Raw genomic sequence first — 24,892 nt, forward strand, 5'->3', positions numbered from 1 at the left:
ACACATTCATTTTGCCATTAATTGTAATAATCCAGTGAGATATTTGTATATATTTGTATGCATGATCCACATGAAGATCTTTTACATTGAATATAAATATTTCTGTCTTATATGGTGAACAAAATCCACATTAGATCACAAACAGAAGTTATTTAAAAAACTCGCTGCTGTCTGAAATTGAATTAAGCTGAAATGTTTTTAAATGTCTTTGATGCTGATGTTAACTGATAGCTACATATGAAATAATCCAAGGTGCTGACCAATATAGTACTTGTACATAATCCTAATTTCATATCTGAACAACTATGTAGCTGTAATAACTAAAATACCTAACACATGTAATTATTAGTTCTTAATGTACTGTATGTGCAAAAATAACCTGCTTTCCTGGACTCTGCCTGAAAACATTGTCTTTTGAATGGTGAAGTTCCTCCCCTCAGTGGTTGAGCTCTAAAAGAACAAATGTCAAGAGGTAGGTATATTGCTAGATATAGTACAGAGTAATGTTTCATGTAGAACATTCAAACAGCTACATACATTTGCGGAGTGAAGCTGTCCAGGAGAACCGAACACCACCACCTCCTGATCATGTCATCCTGAATAATAATAATAATAATAATAATATACACAAAATAATCATGCATGTCTGTTCAAATAACTTGACAAATGTAATGGCATACCTTTGTAAAATCAAACCTAAGAACTAAAGCCATGTACAGAGTGTACAGTTACAATCCACAAAGAACAATAAAATGAGCAATTTATAAAAATTATTAACAATAAATATTCAAATTGAACGTACAATGGATAAATAAATGATCGAACATCGCATTTAATATTATAAGATTAGATATTTACACAACCACTTTTACTCACCTCATGCAATCAACATGGAATAGCATTATTACTCTGCTGCTGCAGGTGCCACCTTTCTGTTTGTTTCAAAGCAAACCGCCCCCTGCTGGCTCGGAGGAAAATGTCAAAGGCGGGGAAAAACAAATATGGGCGGGGCGACACGTGTCGCTCCGCCTCGAAGTGTCGCCCCGCCCCATCGTCCAGACTGCACTCTGGGGTTACTCGTGTTTGCGCTCTGTGATGTCCATCTCGCTGTATTCTGGGTCCGAATTAAATATCAAACCATATGCAGACTATCCCGTCTCTTTGAGTTTAAATCTATATTTATTCACACCAGCTTTTGAAAACCTCTGAGAAAAACTTGCCCGAAAAAGTGCGGGGGACGAATTTCCATGATATTAAAAGTGCGGGGGACACGCCACGTAATCTACGCCCGTTTTTTATTATTTTTGTTAAAATATATCTGCCGACATTTGGACTGCTAACCAATCAGCAAACAGCAGCTGACTGTGAGTCTATGATATAAACAGAATTTCTTTTGATTGCACATTTCTAGCTAGCAATTTGTCGCAGAGCTCCTTTCTTAATTTTTTTTTTTTTGCAAAAAACCTTGGTGAACAGCAGGACACAAGGCCTAACGTTAAACCAGATGAGGATGTTTCTCCCTCCCCGGGCCCAACATCAACAGTGTTGCCAGATTGGAAATGTCCAAGTATCATACCAGAAGTTATATCATACCAATTAAGTCATATTTGGAAGAAAATTATTACATTTAACAATTAACTACATTTTGACACGACCTGCAAATTACCACTAGGAGTATGGTTGGACAGAAGCAGTGCGACAAAAATACTATCCCATAATTTTTCACAGTAATCTGACAATAAATGGGGCACACCGAGAATCTCTTTTCTGGCTACGCTACTGGTCCAGGGTCACATTTATAGAAATAAACTATTTTAGTCTTTGTAATATTGGCACAGGCCATAGGAATCAAAGTCTAAAGATTAAAAGCAATATTCATCATGATAGTAATCAAAACAATATTTGAACCGCTAATAATAACAATTTAAATATTGAAAAGATTGTTAGTAAAGCAGCTGAAGTGTATGCTGTACTAGAAATTAAAGCTTTTGTCTTTTGTGCAGACATATTATGCAGCTTCTATAGCAGTGCAAGATGTTCAACAAATCTTTTGGGACTCCCTTTGGGGGAGGGACAGGAGGATTTGGGGCTACTTCAACATTTGGGCAACAAAGTAAGTTGATATAAAATACCTTAGTATATATATGTAAAGAAATTAGAGAACTAAGAATTAACATTGTACAGAACCTAAATAAGAATTTTGTGTTACCTTTGTCACCAGATACTGGATTTGGAGCAACGGGGGGCTTTGGATCTTCAGCATTTGGGACAACAAACAACACAGGAGGACTGTTTGGGACCACCCCAAACAAACCTGGTATGCTGTTTTCTGTAGCAGAAAGTGTATGCAGAATCTCATAGCCATCTTTAACCCTTGTGCATTGTTCAAATTCACTATGCTTTCGTTATGTTCGGGATGAAAACATCCACTCAATTAAACTGCTGTAAAAATTTATCAGATTATTTTTTTTTTTTTTTTTGCATAAATCTGTTAATCAACTTCAGTCCTGATCAAAACTACCAAATATATAAAAAAAAAAAATCCAAGATTTTAACTCTTTAATTGCCAAGTTCATAAATGATATCACTGATTTGGGTAAAAAAGAACACAAAATGACTTATTTTTAATATAAAGGTAATTGTGGCTGGATTTTTGTTTTACTTTTTATAACAGTCTTGGGCATGTCAAAGATTAGAAGCAACATTGGCTTTGATGCATTTTTAGTTTTTGTGCAGCATTAGATTTAAAATGTTTCTCCCTAATTTGTTGTTGGTGGCTGTTTTTGCCCCATTGACTTCCATTATAATGACATTTTTTGATTGCAAAGCCATGATATAATCATGCTTTCTTGATTGTTTGTGGTTGGGAAGAGGTAAAATTTGTTATTTTTACAGTTGATCACTAGGTGGGACCATTAACCTTTTAGATAGGCCTGTGCAAAAAAAAAAAAAAAAGCTTAGTTTCTGACTTGTATATGAAGCTATATGGAGTATAACAGCATATTATATTGTGTGTGTGAGAGAGAGAGTGTGAGAGAGACTTTTGCGCACTTACCTTGATGTATTTGAGAAAATCAAAATGTACACCTCAGCTCTCAGAACTACATGGAGGAAACAAAAGTTTATTTATGCACCTGCAACCTGACAAACAGTAAGTATTTGAGAAGGGGTTTATCAAGCTAGGTGGTGCATTAGAAAAGGGGCTCATCTCCTGTTTCCAAAATGCATCACAAAGTGCTTGAAAAAGCTGTAAACTAATTACACATTGCACCAGGTGCAAACAACCTTACGTCTGTTTCACACATACTCTGTCTGCAGTGCGTATGTTGCATATTTTTTTACACACCCATGTTAACTGATTCCAGTTGCGTTCCAGGAGCGTTGCGTCTGCAGGAGTGCAGGGGAGGGATGGTATCGTTAAGGTTTTAACGGTATTACTACTCTTACCTATACTGCTTAACGGTCTGGTACATTAACGGTATTCTTATCGGTACTTTGTGTTGTGTGTGTGTGTGTGTGTTTTTTTTTTAAGAACAAGTTGAGAACAGAATTAACATTTCTTTTTTTTTTTTTTTTTTTTTATGTAAAATTAATAATGGGCTTGTCTTGGACCAGGAGTTGGTTGGTTCATAGTAGCTGCAGCTTAAAAAAAAATAAAAATATTATATATATATATATATATATATATATATATATATATATATATATATATATATATATATATATATATATTTATATTTATATGGGGTGTAACGCTCACAAAATTCACGGTTCGGTTCGATACGATACACTGATGTCACGGTTTGTTTCGGTACAGTTCGGTAAGTTTTAGATACAGCAAAATGTAAAAACATCTCAACTTTTCAGAATGCCTCAAGCGCACCGCGGGTCATGTGACAAGAACTAACCAATCAGCTTCATCCTTTCCCTTAACAACGTTGAAAGCTCAGCCAAGATGAAGGAACAGCTGATCATAGTTGTATATGGATTGCAATTTTGAAATAAATTTAGTAGCAGAGCTAGCCTACTGCAAGCGATTTTTAGAGCTGCAAATCCATTTTTCCTTTGCTGAAATTTCCGCGTCTTAGAGCACATCATTGTTGCTTAGCAAAGGCAGATGCCTCAGGTGCGCTTCTGCCCGAGTGCTTTGGAAAGGAGGAGAAAGACGCGCCTAGCGTTTTTAGGCGCAATATGTGAACGGCCCCTAAGGCGCTCGCTCACTCCGCACACGCTGAAGGCTCGTTGCAAAATGTCTAATGCATTTAACAGACCAGAAATAGAAGATCCTCCAATAACCAACAGGTCTGGTGTTTGGGTGCACTTTGGATTCCCTGTAAGCTATAATGGTGATTATAGAATGAATGGTAAATAGTAAGGTCTCATATCCGCGGCTATAATGTAAATGAAGCCTACCAATCGCCACTGTGATGTCTTTTGCCCAGTTTGAATCCACTGGAAATGTCTGCCTAAATGCTGCGGGGATAGTTTGTTGCATGTATGTTTCTCCTTTTTTTCGTCTTTTCCCAGATACTGACACAATAAGGTGATGTCGGCGTAAATGAGTTTACATGTTTTAAGCTGGTGTACCCTATTGTCATGTAGATGCGACATACCCTTGTTTTTTTATCCACCACTCTCTTGCCATCACAATTATACACTAACTAGACATCCAAAACGCCGCTTTTACCGCCACTCTTACCGCCACTCCTACCGCCGCCGCAGCGGTGTAAAGTGCATGTGCAGCCTTTGACCGCTGAGTGGCGCTTTAACCACAAGTTATAAAACAAGCGCATCAAAGCACATTTTCACAAATAGACGTCAGTTTTGCCTCGCTGATGTGTTACATTTGACTGCTTCAGTCGCGGAAAATGAAAGAAAAACACCATAGTTTAAATATTTAATATATTTAATATTTAATACTCACAGAAGAAAGTTTGGTATTTATGAAGTTATATGCATTTCTTAGAACGAGAAAGAGAAAGAGTCTTTGCTTATATTTTCTAAGCTACATGGTATTAAACCATATTTTAGATTGGACACATTTAAAAGGTGTGCAGTATTATTTATATTATATTAATTATGCGTTATATTATTCGAAATAAATTGTGGTTTACTTTGCATCCGAGCATTAAAAGTGGTAGCCTATTTTAGGGGGGTAGGCTACATGGATTAATATGCAAAATGTCAATATTTTAATATATTATGCCTATATTTTAATTTATATTTTAGATATAAATATATTTTTTCCTTTAATAAAACATGCATTTTTGTTATTCGTTACCTGCCCTTTATTTTGACATAACCTATTGAGAAAAAGACATTTGTCTGTAAACTGATTAAGAAATTGTTGCATGTTTAAATGTGAAGCATAATTTCGTTCCCATTATGTAGGCCTAATTTGCCTAAAACAAGAAACGAATAAAATTAAACCGGCACGATTAAATCTTTGAAACTCTAAAGAATTAATAAAATGTCCTCACAATTAAACGCAAGTTCTCTCATTATAATCAACAACATTCACACGATGTAAAAAAAAAAAAGCTTTAGTAATTGATAACTAAAGTAATTTTAAAGGGAACCTTCTTTACTTGCTTTTAAAGTAGGGTAATATCATTAACCTAAAAAAAAAAATCCCAGTTTTTTTTTTTTTTTTTTTTTTTTTCTTTTCTTTTTTTTTTAGAAAAAAAAATATGATTTATGATTTAAACCGATTTTTAAATCAATATTCAAATGACGAAGAAATTTTACAAAACAAAGTCTTAATATAGTTCTTTATCATTCATTTAGCAGTCAAATTTATAACTGCAACAAGATGATTAATTTAATACTAGCCCATCATGCATTTAACCATCCACTCAGCTTTAAGAGCTGTTCAGATTAAAACTGGCAGCTCAGCAGTGAGTCAGTGTCATGGATGGAGGACCTGTTAAAATTTTTTCTAGTTTATATTTCCATCTCGTTATGCCGCTGGTTTAGATTTTTTTTTTCTTATAGAACTTATTTGTAAATAGAGCAGTCACTGTCTGTGTCTACACCGGACGCCAGAGTTGTCATCTGTGTCCCACAGCGAAAAGTGTGTCTAAACTTGATGACATCACACTATAGTGTCAAATCATCTGAACGCAGTGTCAGAACATTTAATCATAAACAGAACGAGCATCAGTTCACTGATGGGGATCGTGTCCAGTGTATCCATTACTGTGTTCTGCTGTATTTGGTTCGATCGTTCCACTCCAGACCGGTGTAGACCTGGCATGCGTTTTTTATTTTTTTTTACAGCCTTGCTTTTTTTAACGTTTTTATTAAATATCTGTATAGACTGCATTGTCATATTATCGAATTATTTACTGCCATGCGACCTACAAAAGTAAAGCGAGTCGGTGAACGAGCATTGCTGCAGGTTGATTTTTGGCGGATGTTCGTTTCGTCAGGTTAAACACTCTCTCACTCGCAGCAGAGTCAGTGAGAAGCAACAACTTCCCCTCCACGCGAACTGATACCAGAAACACGCTCCGCCTTCACTCCGTGAATAAAGTATTTCAGTATGTTTGAAATGTTATGTTCATAACAAAGCATATAAAATAATAATAATAATTTTAAAAAATAACAGGAGAGTTTCAAAGTGGCTTAAGCTATGTGAAAACTTTTTCCCTATATCACATGCCAAACTAATAACATTGTAAGCATTAGCTACATCTTTAATTGCTGCTTTCTGCTGTGAAAATTTTGTTTGTGATGAAAATAACATCTTTGTCAGTTATTTTATCTAAACAGATCGATTGACTTCTTCAAGATTTCAAAATCAGATAGCATGCTGATAATTTAGCACTGTAAGCAGTGTTGTGCCTGAACGCGTTAATTGAAGGATAGTTCATGAACTCGTTCATATTTTGGGCGAACGTGAACTGAACGTGCTGTATGCCCGATGAACGTTACTGTCAACTCGTTCATTCTGGTGTCTGTGAACCGCACGCTCTCTCAGGTTAACTTCGTTCAATAGGGTGCCAGATTTCTATAGAGCCTTCCAGACGAAAAACCGGCTAAAACACACCGTAAACGGGTCTTAATATGTAGCGGGAAAACACCCAATCTGGCAACACCGTCCGCCGCATGCATGACGCGTCATCAAAAAAAAAAAAAAAAAAAAAGGCATCGAGGCGACAGCAGCATGTAGAAAGAAGGCGTATGATCATTTAAAAGAATTTTATGATGTTTATGATAGACAAGGTCGGTGAGAAAGGGAGACAAAGCATTAAAGCAACAAGGGGAAAGTGCTGTCCCCTCAATGCTAATGTAAACCCTGGTTGGATAAGGATTCAATATTGGATATGAAGATGAAATCTGACGCATAGTTTCATTGTTAAAACTGATAAAATAATTGCTGTCTGTGATTCTATATGGGCTGTTGCAATAATTTTGAAAAATAATAGCTCGCAGCAACATATGTGTGGCATTGGGGGGGAAGTGGTAACGGAGCTCTAATTATCAGTAGTAGCGACTACGCCACCCCTGGCTAAACGCCTGGGGAAAATAACACTTAAAGAAAAGCACACCGGTTCGTTCGCTCCCACAGAGCATCCACCAATGAGGCGTGAATCAATATAAGAATACAGCTTTATTATCATAAAGGTAAAAATGACCAAAATGAACACAAGTAGTTCAGAATAAATGGCCAGAGCCACAAGCGATAAAACAACAGGACTAAATCAAAAGGGTTAACTCAAAAGGTTACATCATAGAACTGGGGTGTCTCAGAAAGTGGGTCGGCCACACATGGAGCATCACAACAGCCCAAATTAAAGCAGCCTTCCCTTGTGGATTTCAATCTCAAAAGACACTCTAGTGGAATTACACTACAAACATAAGTTACACCCCACACTTTTGACAAAAGACCACCTCCACACCCTAGATAGCCGCCACTCTGATACACCCCACTCCTAAGTCAAAAGGAAGAGGGAAGAGAAAGAATAAACATTTTTTCTTTAACCATAAAACACACAGCATTGGGCTGCTTACTGCTCAATTAACAAACTAATAACAGAAAAAAAAAACGATACAAAGCAAAATACCAAATAAATACCAGCAATAACCGCAGGAATAATAGTGGTAATAATAAATTATTATTATTTTTTAAAGATAAGGAAAAATGATAAGCAACAATAGGAATAATACACAATGACAAGAATGAAAAGAAACAAAATAAATGAAAATAAATCAATAAATGTTACAAGCAAACGAATTTAACCAAAAACATAACAATTCACACAAAAAACCGAAAGAAATGAGAAAGAAATCAAAAAATGAAATTAAAGCAAAACAGCAATGTCGCGGCTAGGCCATGCCGTCAAGCATGCCTCTTGAATGGCTAAAACATAACAAACAAGTTAAGATAAAAAAAAATATTTTACCTTCTAAGTGGTGATAATAAACGTAAACTCTACATACCAGCTTCAGATATCACTAATTAAGCGTGCACCCAGATCGCCCTTATGCTGATCACTGGGGAAGGAGAGAACACGTTATTCAATCGTCACCAACTCATTTGATCAGTACGGGTATGGTACGGGAATACCACTTACCGAATCCGGGGAGAAGCAAATCACCTACAGTCTGTTGTCCAACACACATATATGGTCGCTTTATTTCCAGTTGTCAAAATAACATCGCGAGGAAGATCAACCTTCTTTTTAGCGGTCATATAAACTCCCACGGGCCAACTCTAGCTGCACAGAAAACCTAGTAATTTCACCATACACCTGCCAGCCATCGGGAAAACGCCAAACACACATACCTCCAACTCAGAGCGGTGGAATCCCGGAAACGGCAGCAACGCCGTGACGCAATCAAATGACGTGCCTCTATGCTTGGAAATGCCGCTTTTATACCAACTGAGGTACCGCTTAATTATCGGCGAACTGGTATTCACCACAATCTACCCCCCTCAGCTTTTGCATTGCCGACCCGACGATGCACCAGCCAATAACAACCCCGTCACCTTAATTCCAAGGTCTAAAAATAGCCCCTATACAATTAGACCCGGAAGCCACTGTCCCGATCACCGTACGAGGGAGGTGGTGAAGGTTGGAGTGGTGACCTGCAGTTACTCGCCCTGTTCGTTTCACCCCTTCAACTACTTCCAACCCTAAAACTGATACCGGGGCAGGATGACTTTCTACCACCTCTACTTCACCAGAGGTACCTATAAGCCCTGGATCAGCCAAGTCTAGTACCCCCTCTGGTGACCGATCTTCGTTGCATGCCGGTGAATTAGGCACCACACTCTCCCTGCTCAATACATTGGAACCACCAGCTATTACTTGTACCAAATCAATCTCCTCTTCCTCCTCCTCTTCCTGCATAGGCACCTCTCTAAACTCTAACTGCTGCGGTGGTGGTTCTACCGCAAAATCACTACCCTGTACCCGCCCTTTCAATAAGGAACGGTGTACATTCCTCACCTTACTCAAATCGTCCCTGGGAGCAATGGAATAAACCCCACCACCTTCCGAAGGAGCCCACACTACCTGATACTCAATCGAACTCCACACATCCTGGATCTTATGCCGACCTTTATGACCATATTCTCGCAGGTACACCCGCTGGCCCTCCACCAAAGGTACATCCCGTACCTGCTGGTCATGCTTCATTTTCCGTCGCTTGGCTGCCTCCTGTAATCGCCCTTGTGCCCCTTCAAAAGCCGTATGCAACCTGGCTTGATGCTCCAGAATCCATTCGTGTATACTACCAGCCACTGGTTCCTGTACCCTACCCAACAGGAAATCCACAGGCAATCGTGGTTCCTGTCCCAGCATCAAAAAATAGGGTGACTCACCAGTGGCTTGATGAGGGGTGGTATTATAATAGAAGAGAAGCTGAGGCAAACATGACACCCAGTCCCTCTTCCTGGACACTGGTAAAGTACGTAACAGATTGTGCAAAGTCCGATTAAAACGTTCGCATTGACCGTTACCTGCCGGATGATAAGGGGTCGTACGAGACTTCTCCACTCCATACAGGCCGCACAACTGGCGAATAAGTGCGGACTCGAAGTTCCGTCCCTGATCTGAGTGCAACCGGCCTGGAATACCAAACTTGTAAAACCACTCATTGACCAAGACCTGAGCAACAGTTTCAGCCCGCTGGTCCCGTGTAGGAACAGCAAGAGTATATTTGCTGAAGACGTCAGTCATTACCAGCACATTTTCTACCCCTGAGGTCGAAGGCTCTAACAACGTATAGTCAATGGCCAGAATCTCATTAGGCCGTGATGCCAACAAATGACCCATGAAACTCTGCGCCACTGGCCGTGTGTCTTTAGCAGACTGACATCTTTCGCATTCCTGGCACCAGCGGGCCACATCTGATGCTAACCCGGGCCAATAACACCTTCGCCGAACTAATTCAGCAGTTCGCTCAATGCCCTGATGTCCATGACATTGATGCAACTGTGTCAGCACCTCGGTCTTCAAAACAGATGGTAATATCAGCTGCAAGAACTCCTCTCCGCCCTCCGGGCACTGAACCCTACGGTACAGTGTCCCAACTTGTTCTACAAAACGGTCCCACTGGCGGAGTAACTTCAATGCCTCCACAGACAGCCCCTGCCTCTCCTCAACCCTGGGACGGGCCTTCCGCCTCCAAAATGGCAGGAGCTCCGAAATAACTGGATCCTCCGTCTGCAATAAACAGACATCAACACCAGAAGGACCAGGTAAAGTAGTGATAGCTGCTTGCTGTACCTCGACAACTGATCTGACCTCCTCTACTTGCTGCAGCAATGCTGGTATTGCTGCTCCCGGGGCTAATGCATGCAATGGCCCCTCTTCTGGAAAATTCTGGCGGGAAAGAGCATCGGCATTCACATTACTTTTTCCCGACCTGTACCGTATCTGAAAATTAAAAGCAGCCAACTGGGCAGCCCACCGCTGCTCGGTGGCCCCCAATTTTGCTGTAGACAAATGACTCAAGGGATTGTTATCCGTGAAGACAACACACCGACTACCCAACAGGTACTCCCGGAATTTTTCAGTCATGGCCCACTTGAGCGCCAGAAACTCCAGCTTCATAGAGCTGTAGTTAGACATGTTGCGCTCAGTGGGCCTTAGACCGCGACTAGCATACGCAATAGGACGTATTTTCCCTTCCTGTTCCTGAGAAAGGACTGCTCCCAGGCCACCATGGCTAGCATCGACCTCCAGGATAAAGGGTTGGGAAAAATCTGCGTAAGCAAGTACGGGGGCAGTAGTGAGTTTATCCTTCAAGTCCTTAAAGCTCTGTTGGCACAGTTCGCTCCAAGCCGCCATAAAACCCAATCCAACTTGCTTCCTAGGCCTAGCCCTAGCACTCGAAAACTCTGCCGCTAACTTATGCAGGGGGGCTGCAATCCTAGCAAACCCCTCCACAAACCGACGGTAATAGCTAGCAAAGCCGAGAAAAGAGCGCAGCTCTGTAACATTAGTCGGACAACGCCACTGAGCCACCGCCTGGATCTTACTAGGGTCTGTAGCCACCCCCTTAGAGGAAATCACATGGCCTAAGTACTTCACCTCAGACTGAAGAAACACACACACTTCTCCAGCTTAGCCTTTAAGCCCTCCCGATCCAGTCGACTCAAAACCACCTCCAGCCTCTCCAAGTGCTGCTCGACAGAAGAAGAAAAGACCACAATGTCATCCAGGTACAACAATAATGACTGGCACTGTTGATCACCAAACAGACGTTGCATGAGTCTCTGGAAGGTACTAGGCGCATTGCAGAGCCCAAATGGCATCCTATTCCACTCGAATAGGCCAAAGGGGGTGCAGAAAGCGGTCTTATACTTATCCCCCTCCCTAACAGGAACCTGGTTATACCCACTGGTTAAATCCAGAGTCGAAAACCAGCGTGCACCGGTTAGGGCATCCAGAGACTCCTCGATGTGAGGTAAGGGAAAAGCATCCTTCCTCGTCTTGGCGTTCAACTGGCGGTAATCTACACACATGCGTAAATTCCCATCTTTTTTCTTTACAAGCACAATTGGAGAGGCAAAAGGGCTACAACTTTCTCGGATGACCTGGGTCTCCAAAAACTGGTTAATGTGTGCCCGTACTGCTTCATAATCAGTTGGAGGTACACGGCGATACCGCTGCCGAACAGGAACATCATCTAGTAATGGGATATCATGCGAGATCAAGTCGGTACATCCTAAATCTCCTTCAAAAGTGGAAAACACAGACTGATACTTCCGAAGGAGATCTTTAACCTTAACCCGATCTTCCCCCGACAAAAGAGACAAATCTACTGTATCCAGCAGATCCTGTGCATAAGAAACACCAGTCTGGGAAGAAACAGAACAGACAGTACCAGGCTTAACCTCTGAGACCCCAGGGGGTAATGAAACAACAGATACGCTCGTCAATGAGCCTATAACACGACGAGGGAACAACAGAACATCTGTAGTCCCCACATTAACCACAGGAACATAGACTGTACCCCTAATCACTCTGACTAGTGCTGGGGAGATTAATAACCCCATGGGGAGCCCACCCTCGGGGGGCTCAAGAAGTACTACACTGTCAGAGTAATGCTCAGAGCAGGTGGCCGCTACCAATTTAATGGTGCCACCTGGGACACGACCTGCTCGAGGACCACGTACCCTCACTGCACCAGACTTCCCAGAAGCAGGCTGAGTACTCACTTGGTGACAATATTGTAACGCCTGAAAGACTAACTTGGGCACAGCTGATACTAGTGGAGACTCAAAAAGGGAAGGCCCGTGCTGCCCAAAAAGTTCCTGATAGCAACGACCCAAGATATTCATCCCCAAGACACCTGGTGCCTGGGCACAAAAACCACCAGGAGGGTCCCGGACAACCAAGACACCACATTTTGGCAACAACTTCCCACATAGTTCAACGCTTAACTCCATGTATCCTATGTAAGGGATAGACAACCCATTGGCGGCTCTAAGCTGTAACCACTGACAAGTCTTAAGACGGTCCTGACCCCAAGGCTCGAAATGCTCCCGAAAACAACTTTCAGTGATTGTGGAAACCATGGATCCCGTGTCAACTAAACAAGGAACTGGCACACCACCCATTACCACCATCAAATGAGGACAAGACGACATTAACTGCATCACGGATCACCTCTACCTGGAATATCAGAGGCAGAGTGGCCCCCTACCGAACTGTGGCTCAACAACTCGGCGGGAACTAGTTTCCCGACTACGCACCTGAACGAGGGAATGCCCCTACTAAAGCCCTAGTATTAGGACGGGTGACAGAGGGAGAGCGGGGTGGGACCCTTTCCCCATCGCAATCCCTCGCAAAATGACCAGGTTTTTGGCACCTCCTACAGGTCACAGGGCCACCTACTGCTCGAACACTGCGTGACGGGTTTTGTAACTGAGCAACACTTTGAGTAAGCCGAGTTAACTGTTCCTGCTGCAGTTTCAACATCTCTCTAAGCTCACTCATTTCTACAGACGGAGAGGGTTGGTCCACCCGTGAAGGTGCACTGCTTTGAACCCCATACTGAAAGCCATGGGCTAAGGGGACGGAATGACTACGGCTTCTTGTACCCCCAGGCAAACCCTCCCGTTCCCATCGAATAGCTTCACTACGAACATGCAGTAATGTTACTTCGGGTTGACGACGGACCAATTGCTTTAACTCACAACGTAGCGTACTATCAAGGACGTTTTCCACGAATTGATCGCGCAACAAAGTTTCTGCATTGGACAACATAACCGGTGACCTCTGCTTCACCCTCTCCAGGAGGCCCATCAGGACAAGAGAGAACTCTAAAAGAGTCTCTCCCTCCTGTTGCCTTCTGGAGAAAAAGGCTTCTTGCAAGGAGACATAGGACTGGGTATCCCCATACAATTCCCTTAAGGCGGCAATGATCTTATCTGGATCCTCCCGTTCACTTGCTGGCCTATATCTAATTTCCTCACGTGCCTCCCCCTCCAGGTGATCAAACAAAAAGAATGACTGGTCTGCCGTAGATAAGTGCCGGGCCCGAATACAAGCCTGCACTTCTTCAACCCATTCATTAATTCCCAAGCCAGACCTGCCGTTAAATTTGGGGCATTTTCTGTCCCTAGGTACCAATACAAACCGCTCCGCTACGGCAACACCAGCTGAAACAGATGGCGTTGCTGCAGGGAACTCTGGTACATGGTCACTGCTAGGACCAGGTACACTGGCCTGGGCCTGCTCCTGACGCAGCTTTAAATTATCGGCTTTTAATTGGGCTACAAGTTCTCGTAATTCCCTTAACTCGTCTTCCATGATGACAAAATAAGGAATACCACTTACCAAGGTAAAGGAATTCAGCCCAAACAGACACTCCTAACCAAATGGACACCGCTGTTTTGCTTGTACTAGACGCAAAAAAACAACACCACAAGAAAAGATGAAAAAACAAAAACAGCTAGAACGCAAATTGAAAATCCAGGGAAACAAAAACAGCTAGAATAAAAACATCCACGCCTCAAGTTGATGTCTCATACTGAGAGCAAACCCTGCCGACTACGCCAAATGTGGCATTGGGGGGGGGGAAGTGGTAACGGAGCTCTAATTATCAGTAGTAGCGACTACGCCACCCCTGGCTAAACGCCTGGGGAAAATAACACTTAAAGAAAAGCACACCGGTTCGTTCGCTCCCACAGAGCATCCACCAATGAGGCGTGAATCAATATAAGAATACAGCTTTATTATCATAAAGGTAAAAATGACCAAAATGAACACAAGTAGTTCAGAATAAATGGCCAGAGCCACAAGCGATAAAACAACAGGACTAAATCAAAAGGGTTAACTCAAAAGGTTACATCATAGAACTGGGGTGTCTCAGAAAGTGGGTCGGCCACACATGGAGCATCACAACAGCCCAAATTAAAGCAGCCTTCCCTTGTGGATTTCAATCTCAAAAGACACTCTAGTGGAATTACACTACAAACATAAGTTACACCCCACACTTTTGACAAAAGACCACCTCCACACCCTAGATAGCCGCCACTCTGATACACCCCACTCCTAAGTCAAAAGGAAGAGGGAAGAGAAAGAATAAACATTTTTTCTTTAACCATAAAACACACAGCATTGGGCTGATTACTGCTCAATTAACAAACTAATAACAGAAAAAAAAACGATACAAAGCAAAATACCAAATAAATACCAGCAATAACCGCAGGAATAATAGTGGTAATAATAAATAATTATTATTTTTTAAAGATAAGGAAAAATGATAAGCAACAATAGGAATAATACACAATGACAAGAATGAAAAGAAACAAAATAAATGAAAATAAATCAATAAATGTTACAAGCAAACGAATTTAACCAAAAACATAACAATTCACACAAAAAACCGAAAGAAATGAGAAAGAAATCAAAAAATGAAATTAAAGCAAAACAGCAATGTCGCGGCTAGGCCATGCCGTCAAGCATGCCTCTTGAATGGCTAAAACATAACAAACAAGTTAAGATAAAAAAAATTATTTTACCTTCTAAGTGGTGATAATAAACGCAAACTCTACATACCAGCTTCAGATATCACTAATTAAGCGTGCACCCAGATCGCCCTTATGCTGATCACTGGGGAAGGAGAGAACACGTTATTCAATCGTCACCAACTCATTTGATCAGTACGGGTATGGTATGGGAATACCACTTACCGAATCCGGGGAGAAGCAAATCACCTACAGTCTGTTGTCCAACACACTTATATGGTCGCTTTATTTCCAGTTGTCAAAATAACATCGCGAGGAAGATCAACCTTCTTTTTAGCGGTCATATAAACTCCCACGGGCCAACTCTAGCTGCACAGAAAACCTAGTAATTTCACCATACACCTGCCAGCCATCGGCAAAACGCCAAACACACATACCTCCAACTCAGAGCGGTGGAATCCCGGAAGCGGCAGCAACGCCGTGACGCAATCAAATGACGTGCCTCTATGCTTGGAAATGCCGCTTTTATACCAACTGAGGTACCGCTTAATTATCGGCGAACTGGTATTCACCACATATGGAAAAAAAGAACTATGAACTAGTTCATTTTTGGAACTGTGTGAATTTTGTGGTTTGAACTATGAACTGAACTAGTTCATTTTAAAATTTGTGAATTGAACTTTGAACTAGTTCATGTAGAAAGTGAACTTTCCCAACACTGACTGTAAGATTACATTTGTTTGAACGCATTATTGCGAAAGCGATTGAGTGTGAATCTGTTTAAATCATGCTTTAACCCGAAAATAATCAGTAAAAGAAACAGACTTAACTCTTAACATCCCGCTCGACTCTTGCAGTCAACCTTCTGATCAAGCTAAATCTGTTGGCTATTGGCATGAATTTTACTCGTGATAAGAAGCTCATATTCAAGTGTTTGTGCAAAAATGATTAATGTGCATTAATGACAGGGAGGCCCCATCTCATCACTTTAATTTTTCATGATAATGATAATGATAATTTTTTAATTAACATAATATCGTGGTGTCTCACATAGGTACATTAAAAATATCTACAGAAAGCTTGAAATGTTTTTAAACGAAAAGGAATAGTGTAATGTGTGAATGTTGCATTTCTCTCATCGGAGAGAGCCAGCACTGTGAATATACCCAAAACAACAGTCCTATATAAACCGGTTCAGCAAGTGAAAGCCTCATGACACTATCCATCGCACGTCCTGATTTTGCCAAGTCCGATATGTTCCTAGGTCAACATATTTTGTTGACCCTGGAACAACATTTTACTCCAAAAATATATTCTTAACCATATCCCTACACCTAAACCTAACCTTAACCATGAGTAATCCCTAAAATCAGAGGAAATGATAGATGAATGACACTGATGTACAAGCACCAAACACTGATTTTAAGCATAAACTTCACAAAATCTATAAACTGGTTCTTCAAATCTGATTGGTTAATCACAATGTTGTTCCAGGGTCAACAACGATGTTGTCCCAGGAACGTGTCTCACTTGGTAAAATCAGGTTAGGCCTATCCATATGAAAGAGCAGCACTACTATTTGTATTCATAATTTTCTCGCAGCCCATATTATTATTTTCACAAGACCGTAATGACATTAACAAATCATCAATTAATAATTCATCATTATTTTACGAAAATCATTGTTATTTATGATCGTGGATGTTTTGTGGGAGGCTTTAAGACCAAGCGGAGTCCGCTGTTCCCGCCTCACAGCGTGCGGATCTCCGAGGCTTCACTGTCTGCGGTTTGACTTTACTGAATCAGATTGAGGATCATGAGCCCAACATTTAGCAAGGCAGGAGAAGTATAACGGAAGGAAGACGTATATCATTGAGCTAATGCTGTTAAAGAGAGAGAGAAGTCTAGGACTATTCTTAAACTTGGAGCTCAATATATTGAAGTACATATCCAAACACCAGAAACGTTATGAATTTTATGAATAATGAAATGTTATGAAAATTATGCATTTTATTTATTCACATGCTGTATGGTTGAAATAATATTTTAGTTCACAACTTTAAGTTCCGTTGTTTAAAAAAATGCTTTATTGGCTAATGTTTCATAAACCTTCAGTTGTTATGCTCTAAAATCCATGCCATTTTTAATTTCACAGTATTTTTACCACCTAAATGACTAATCTTCAAAGTCACAATTCTATAATGGTCAAAATTACTCAGGCCAATGGTATTTTTTAATGACATTATTTTATTATTATTATTATTTGAATAATTGTAGCTTACATAAATAGGTAAAGCAAAACAAATATTCGGATTGTCCCTTATTTTTCCCCTTGTTTTCCTAAGGAATAAACACGTATTTTTTTTTACAAGAATAAACATGATAACATATTATTAATTAATAAAAATAATTTAAGCAATTAAAACCTTTTTTAAAACTTGAATTTAAATACTATTAAACTAACTTTAAATTCTCAAGGAGTTTATAAGTAGCCTAAAAAAAGTTCTAAATGAACTTGTGTTAACAATATAATTAGAACTAACAATATAATTAGATTTTTTTAAATGAACAATTCCTGTATAAAATGAAACAGCAACCTAGTGGTCATCAACCTTTTTTTCCAGCGCGCCGCACTATGGTCTAAGTGAAAGTCTACGCATATAATTTACATATTACGTCAGCAATACAAACCAACCTGATTTATAATATTATAGCCTAACTATTATGATATATAATCTATTACATTCATTGAAATAAACAATTCTACTCCCCATAAATAAAACACCTGATGCTGTCGGGAGCTGACCAATTTTGTGAGATTCAGCTTGAAAGGAGTAACACAAAGAAGTTGCGATTGTAACGCCTGTTATACTTTCCGCATGAGCAATCCGGACGCGCACACGGCCAGGGCGGACGCAGACTTCTTCAATTTATACTTCTGAATGCGCAGGCTGATGGCCAGCTCTGCAGTTGCCCAGAATTATTGCACATCTGACTGTCTTTATATTCTTTTATTGACGGATTGCACAGGTTCAAATAGCAATGAGCTTCTTCACTCTGCCTGGCTGCACATGTGCAATTTTGCTTTTGAAGCCAACTGACCAGGCGCACCTGTCCGCGCGGTCGTCTGCTAGAGCCTCTGCACACACTCTCCAAAGACGATTTTTACTTCACGCCTACCTAGCGGTCCATAGCGGACTCGCGGACGCAGAAAGTTTGACAGAGGGTTTAAGATGCAGGCTTGCATGACCTGACGCGCAACATTTCAGAAAATGTGCGTTCACAAATGTAGCCTATTTTGACCCAAATTTGGAAAGCACTATTAAATTTAATAATATGAGGTTCTCTCTTGAGATATTTGCCACATTTCTTCAATTAAGGATTGTTACATAGTGTATGGTGTTTCCATTTATCTGAACTTCTTCAAGTGAGTTGCAGGGCAAAAAAAAAAAAAATAAAATAAAATAAAAAATTCCAGCACTTCTCCTTCAATACTGATACTGCGACTGTTGACAGTTTGTACATGTTCATTCGCTGGCATTTTTTGAATTTCTTTTTTTTCTCCCTTAAAAAACAAATGTGTCCATTCTGATGTGCAATTTTACCTTACAGGCAATTTACCTAATGGCTGTTGATGACTATTTGAATTGAATTCTGCCAATGTGCGCGCTTGTATGTGTTCGTTAAATGCTTATGCCAGTGCTCATGTCTGAAAATAATATATGAAGAAGAAAAAAAAAACATTTAAATACATTAGGATATAGCTTATATTTGATTAGTAGCATTTTTTTTAAATTGATGTAAACAATAAAATTTTACAAACTGATAAAGTTTTTTTTTTTTTTTTTTTTTTTTTTTTTCAGCACGTTGTGCAGACCGCATTAGAATTCGTGACGGGCCGCGGGTTGAGAACCACTGCTTTATATCAAACATTTTTAAATCGTCCACAGCTGAGCTTTGCGGGAGGCTGATCTGCGCCAGATCACGTTAAGTGAATGTAATGAACAAAGTCGTTTTCAGATGCAATGAAAGAAAAAACAAACAAACAAAAAAAAAACATGGATAAACCTAGATTAGTGCCAGGCTCTGTTCTAAAGTAAAATAATTATAATTAGTACTGTTAACCAAGAGTAACACATTTTAACGTATTAATCACCTATTTTCATTTGCTGAATGTTTTCTTTATTTTTTATTTTTTAAACACGCTAAAAAATAAATTAAGTTTGTCAGAGGAAAAAAATATATGAGTCGTGCATAGGTTTCATTTGAACGGATCAATCACCTATTTTCGTTTGCTGCATACTTATTTTTAATTTTTTTAAACACGCTAAAAAATAAATCAGAGTTTGTGAGAGGAAAAAAATAGGCTCAATCGGGAGAGATCAAACGTTTCCATATTTGTGATGTTGCCCATTTGAAGCTTAACTAGGCTATTATTCATGAGGTAAATAGGCTGTGTGCGTTTCAGTATTGATGAAAAAAAATAAATAAATCATAATTAACAATATGTCAAAGTGCTCACGCCGAATGTCTGGTGAACGACTTCTGTTTCCATTATGTGCGCGAGGCACCAGCACGATCAGCTGAAACAAATAATACTTAATTTTTGGTCACACATAAGGCATAATTAAAAAATGCTGGTAGTTTGAAAAATCGAGAATAATAACAGAGTTAATACTAATTATTGCTAAATGCTGGACCGTTCCCATTTCGCTCTGCATATGGAACCTGAAGATTTTTTTAAACCAAGAATGAATCGAAATGAAAATGAAATTAAGACATTTAGCTTTATATATATATATATATATATATATATATATAATATAGGCCTTATATTTATTTACTGTTTAATAAAAATAGCATGCATATGATCCTTTGTGTTAAGGTCTTCTTTTAATTTTTGTTTAGCAGACTGTGGTCTAAGACTATCCTACATTTAAAAAATTAACAAATTGTAAAAAAAGTTTTTTTTTTAAATGTTACAATGTTATATCATAATGTTATTGTTGTTTTACTTCCTTCTTTTATCTCATTTTACAATTACATTCATTTCGCAAGGCGTCCCTTTGCGCCACCTGGCTGTAGTTTCGTGAATGATTTTAACACGCGACTGAATTTCAGTACTGAGTAGCCCCTTTTATAAACATATAGTTGGTGTTTTTTTCTTCTTCGGGGGTATCAGGTTACGTCGTTTGGGTTATTGGGCTACCTTGTTGAACGCATATCATTATATTTCACTTTTATATATATATATATATATATATATATATATATATATATATATATATATATATATATATATATATATATATATAATTAATTAGTTCAACGAACCGTTCGGTACATAATGCGTACCGTACCGAAACAGTTCAATACGAATACGCATATCGTTACACCCCTAATATATATATATATATATATATATACATACACAGTGGGGCTCGAAAGTTTGGGCACCCCTTGCAGAATCTGTGAAAATGCGAGTCATTTTCAAAAAATAAGAGAGATCATACTAAATGCATGTTATTTTTTATTTAGTGCTGTCCTGAGTAAGATATTGTACATAAAAGATATTAACATTTAGTCCACAAGACAAAAAAATTGCTGAAATTATTAAAATAACCCCACTCAAAAGTTTGGGAACCCTTGGTTCTTAATACTGTGTGCTGTTACCTGATGATCCTCGACTGTCTTTCTGTTTTGTGGTGGTTGTGCATGAGTCCCTTGTTTGTTCTGAACAGTTAAACTGAGCAGCGTTCTTCAGAAAAATCTTTAAGGTCCTGCACCTTCTTCAGTTTTCCAGCATCTTTGCATATTTGAACCCTTTCCAGCAGTGACTTTATGATTTTGAGATGCATATATATATATATATATATATATATATATATATATATATATATATATATATATATATATATATATATATATATATATTTATATACATACATATATAAAATAAAAAGGTTGCAAAATGTGGCAGTTGGCAATTTTGTAAACTAACTTGAGGTGCTGTGCATTTAAGTTAGCCACATAAATGTTTACATTTACATATTGATTTTTCCTTATTTGAAATTTTAAAAACAAGTAGAAAATATGTTGATTTCATTGATTGGTTCGGGTACCCATCCCTAGTGCAGGGATCGTTTACATACAAAGTAGCGAACTGCAAACGCGTCCTGTGTGAAAGCACATTGAGTCGGTGCTGCACCACATACGTAACGCACAAGGACTGCATACGCACTGCAGATGGAGTATGTGTGAAACACGTGTGAGCAGGGCCGTAGCTGGGGTCAGCGGGGACCCGATGAAGGTTGTACCAGTGGGCCCTGTTTGAAATCGTTTAATTTGTATGTTCGTTTATTTTTATTTATTTGTGCTATTTACACAATGTTTTTTTTTTCAAGTTTGTAGCTGTCAAGGTACAGAAACCAAATAATTCAATGTAAAATAGCACTGGATAGTCTTCAATGTAAAAATGAAATATACAATCAAACCTACATTTATTCAGACACCTTCAACATTTCTCACATTATTACAGTTTTGCTATGACTGTTAAGACTACAAAGTAATTTAGTCTAGAGCAGTGAGTGATTTTCATTTTCTTGCATTAACATTACAGCAGCCAGTAGCTAAATTAGGCGCGGTCCCTTAAAATTAAATTAAATTTATGCATTCAGCAGACACTTTTATCCAAAGCGACTTACAGTGCATTCAGGCTATCAACTTTTACATATCATGTGTTCCCGGGGAATCGAACCCCCAATCTTGCGCTTGCTCTACCAGTTGAGCTACAGGAACATTAAGAGATGATGAACGCATCCAATATAATACACATCCCATTTTTTTCCTCGACTGTTTACTTTCACTTAAGAAATAACTGACAGTTCTTTCGAGCATAATTTCCACGTGACTCGAATAATCGTGTTAAGATATCTGAGACGACATATTAATACAGTTTTTATTAAGTTTCAGACAGTGACGGATGGCTGAAATATGCGAATAACTGTGAAAATAGAGGAAAAAGTAGTTTCTGACACTGAAAAGCGAATTTGACATTTAAGTGAGTCAAATGAGTTCAAAAAGTGAATACGACATTCTGCTCTAATGTAAACGCATGCAGTTGTCCATATCGACATGTAAATCATACAAATTACGTGCAATATAGTCGGACCGCAGGTCTAAGAGAACCGACGATCCAGTTCAAATAAACCGGTTCAGTCTAACAAAGTGATTCCCGGAAAATAATCGACGTCTCAGGGCATTTCAAAGTGCGCGGATGCACAGCGAGTGTGGTAGGCCGCGTTAGTGAGGTGATTTTATGCTTTTGTGGTTTATAAAGTCTTTTTACATACAAGTTATAACTCAAAATGTTGTTTTTTCCTGTCAGAAAAGCACATGGATACATTTGTGAGAGAAAAACTCGTCGAGTGCAGCCTTATTGAGGCGTCTAACGGTAAGTTCATGTTTATTATACATTTTACATAATTGCTTGTCTGTTATAATCAACTAACGTTAACCCTCACGTAACTTAAACGCACATATATTTTTATTTCGTGCTATAGTTAAAGCTGCACTTAGTAACTTTGTGTTCAGAATGTACATTATTTATGAGCGTAAACATCATAAACATACAGATCGTGTTTTTGACTTGTCCTTATCACTTTGGTACACCTATAAGTGTTTATATATGGACTGTTTTAAAGCTGCGGAGTAACCCAGTACCTGCGTGACTTGTCATAGAAATGTCTTTGAGCGCTTTCAGTGTGATCTCCCTTACTGTGCCAGCGACTGTCAGTGTTTGATAAAGCCAGGATATTAACATAAAACTGTGATTTATAATGACTGGAACATCCCATTGATTAGACAGTTTGAAAGCACAACTTTCAGCCAATCACTAGAGCATATTCTGCTTCTGAAGACCAACTCATAGGTGAATTTAACTCATAAACATGATGGACTCAATTTCATGATGAACTTCACACAGTTAATTGAACTGATTCACTGTTATTAAAACCATTTTTTTTTTTTTTTTTTTTTTTTTACTTTATTTTAAAGGTTGGAACAAACATGGAATTCCTTAACCGAGCAGAGTCCACAAAACCCCATACAATTGTTGTGGCGATTTAAAAATGCCAGCAGATCTCTCAGGCATTGATCATAATCAATGGACAGGTAAGGATATTCTGGACAATTTTCAAAAGGAATTGCAAATTGTATATTTAATTGCATTTTTCCACATGTGGACGCATACATTGTGACATAGTCCGAATGCAATTGAAAAGCCTTACACAGAAAGCTGTCAATTTGTGTCAAGCGTGGGACTATACTATGGGGCGTGTTTTTTATTGGGATATATTCTGTAGTTTTTACCCCAAATCTCTCACTGTTTGTACTCTGCTGCACATCAGCAAAACAACATTGCAGTTCTACTCCGATTTACCTATTTGCATCTTACCCTATATTTTATTCCTCAGGTGAAAAGTTTAATGGTGAATATTGACCAATAGTACCATGTGGCTCTAACAGTTAGCAGGCTATAGTAGCTGCATTTGGGGTAAAAATGACAGAATTATTTATTGTGTAAGGTGCAAAGAATATTAGGAGATCCGGGTTGCACTGTCTGTTCTTTAACACGCATCTCTGTTCTTTAACACGCATCTGTCTGTTCTTTAACACGCATCCTTTAGTAGTGCCTTAACCTCCATTGTTCAAAGCATTTTGGCACAATTGTCTTTGAGTGACATCACCTCCCAATACAAACACTCTCCATAGTATGGTCCCACCTCTGGCAAAATTGACAGTTTTCAATGTGAATCATTGGAAATTCAGATGCTAAAGTAATTGCGATTCCATTTGAGTTTTGACAGGTAACGTGCGACACAGTGAAAAAACAGACATGGTAATTACCTCATGTACTTGTTCTTATGTTGCATCTATGCTAACATTAGTCTGTTTCTCTCTTATTCTGAGGTCACCGTAGCCACCAGATCCAGTATGTATCCAGATCAGATGGTGGATCAGCACCTAGAAAGGACCTCTACTGCCCTGAAAGACAGTGGAGACCAGGACAACTAAAGCCCCAGATACAGATCCTCTGTAAAGACTCAGAGGACCACCAGGACAAGACCACAGGAAACAGATGATTCTTCTGCACAATCTGACTTTGCTGCAGCCTGGAATTGAACTACTGGTTTCGTCTGGTCAGAGGAGAACTGGCCCCCAACTGAGCCTGGTTTCTTCCAAGGTTTTTTCTCCATTCTGTCACCGATGGAGTTTCGGTTCCTTGGTTTTCCTAAGTTGGGGACCATTAAGATCAAGCGATATCATCGACTTGATCGCACAGAGGGACGATACATCACTGAATCAATGATGAACTGACTTTAACTGAAAACTGAGTGTTTACTGTTATCCCTTCACATTATTACACACTATTTTCCTTTTTAATATTGTAAAGCTGCT

At 39.2% G+C, this 24,892-nt stretch overlaps 2 long non-coding RNA genes and 1 pseudogene across 3 annotated transcripts; 1 reads left to right on the plus strand and 2 right to left on the minus strand.

Annotated features, from left to right (window-relative positions):
• Positions 1–2,034: 2,034 nt before the first annotated feature.
• LOC113103683 (nuclear pore complex protein Nup98-Nup96-like) overlaps positions 2,035–24,892 on the plus strand; it is a 41,064-nt pseudogene continuing 18,206 nt past the window's right edge.
• LOC113103684 (uncharacterized) lies at positions 7,597–9,105 on the minus strand. 2 transcript variants are annotated; one of them, XR_003291588.1, is made up of 3 exons: positions 8,580–9,105; positions 8,446–8,499; positions 7,597–7,937 (listed from the first exon to the last, which is right to left on the minus strand). It is a non-coding gene; the product is annotated as an uncharacterized LOC113103684 (long non-coding RNA). The 2 variants fall into 2 exon arrangements; XR_003291589.1 differs by lacking the exon at positions 7,597–7,937 and adding an exon at positions 8,273–8,365.
• On the minus strand, positions 14,677–15,718 carry LOC113103685 (uncharacterized). Its single transcript, XR_003291590.1, has 2 exons — positions 15,525–15,718; positions 14,677–15,017 (listed from the first exon to the last, which is right to left on the minus strand). It is a non-coding gene; the product is annotated as an uncharacterized LOC113103685 (long non-coding RNA).

This window comes from Carassius auratus, unplaced genomic scaffold (genome assembly GCF_003368295.1).
Source record: "Carassius auratus strain Wakin unplaced genomic scaffold, ASM336829v1 scaf_tig00217850, whole genome shotgun sequence".
Lineage (NCBI taxonomy): Eukaryota > Metazoa > Chordata > Actinopteri > Cypriniformes > Cyprinidae > Carassius > Carassius auratus.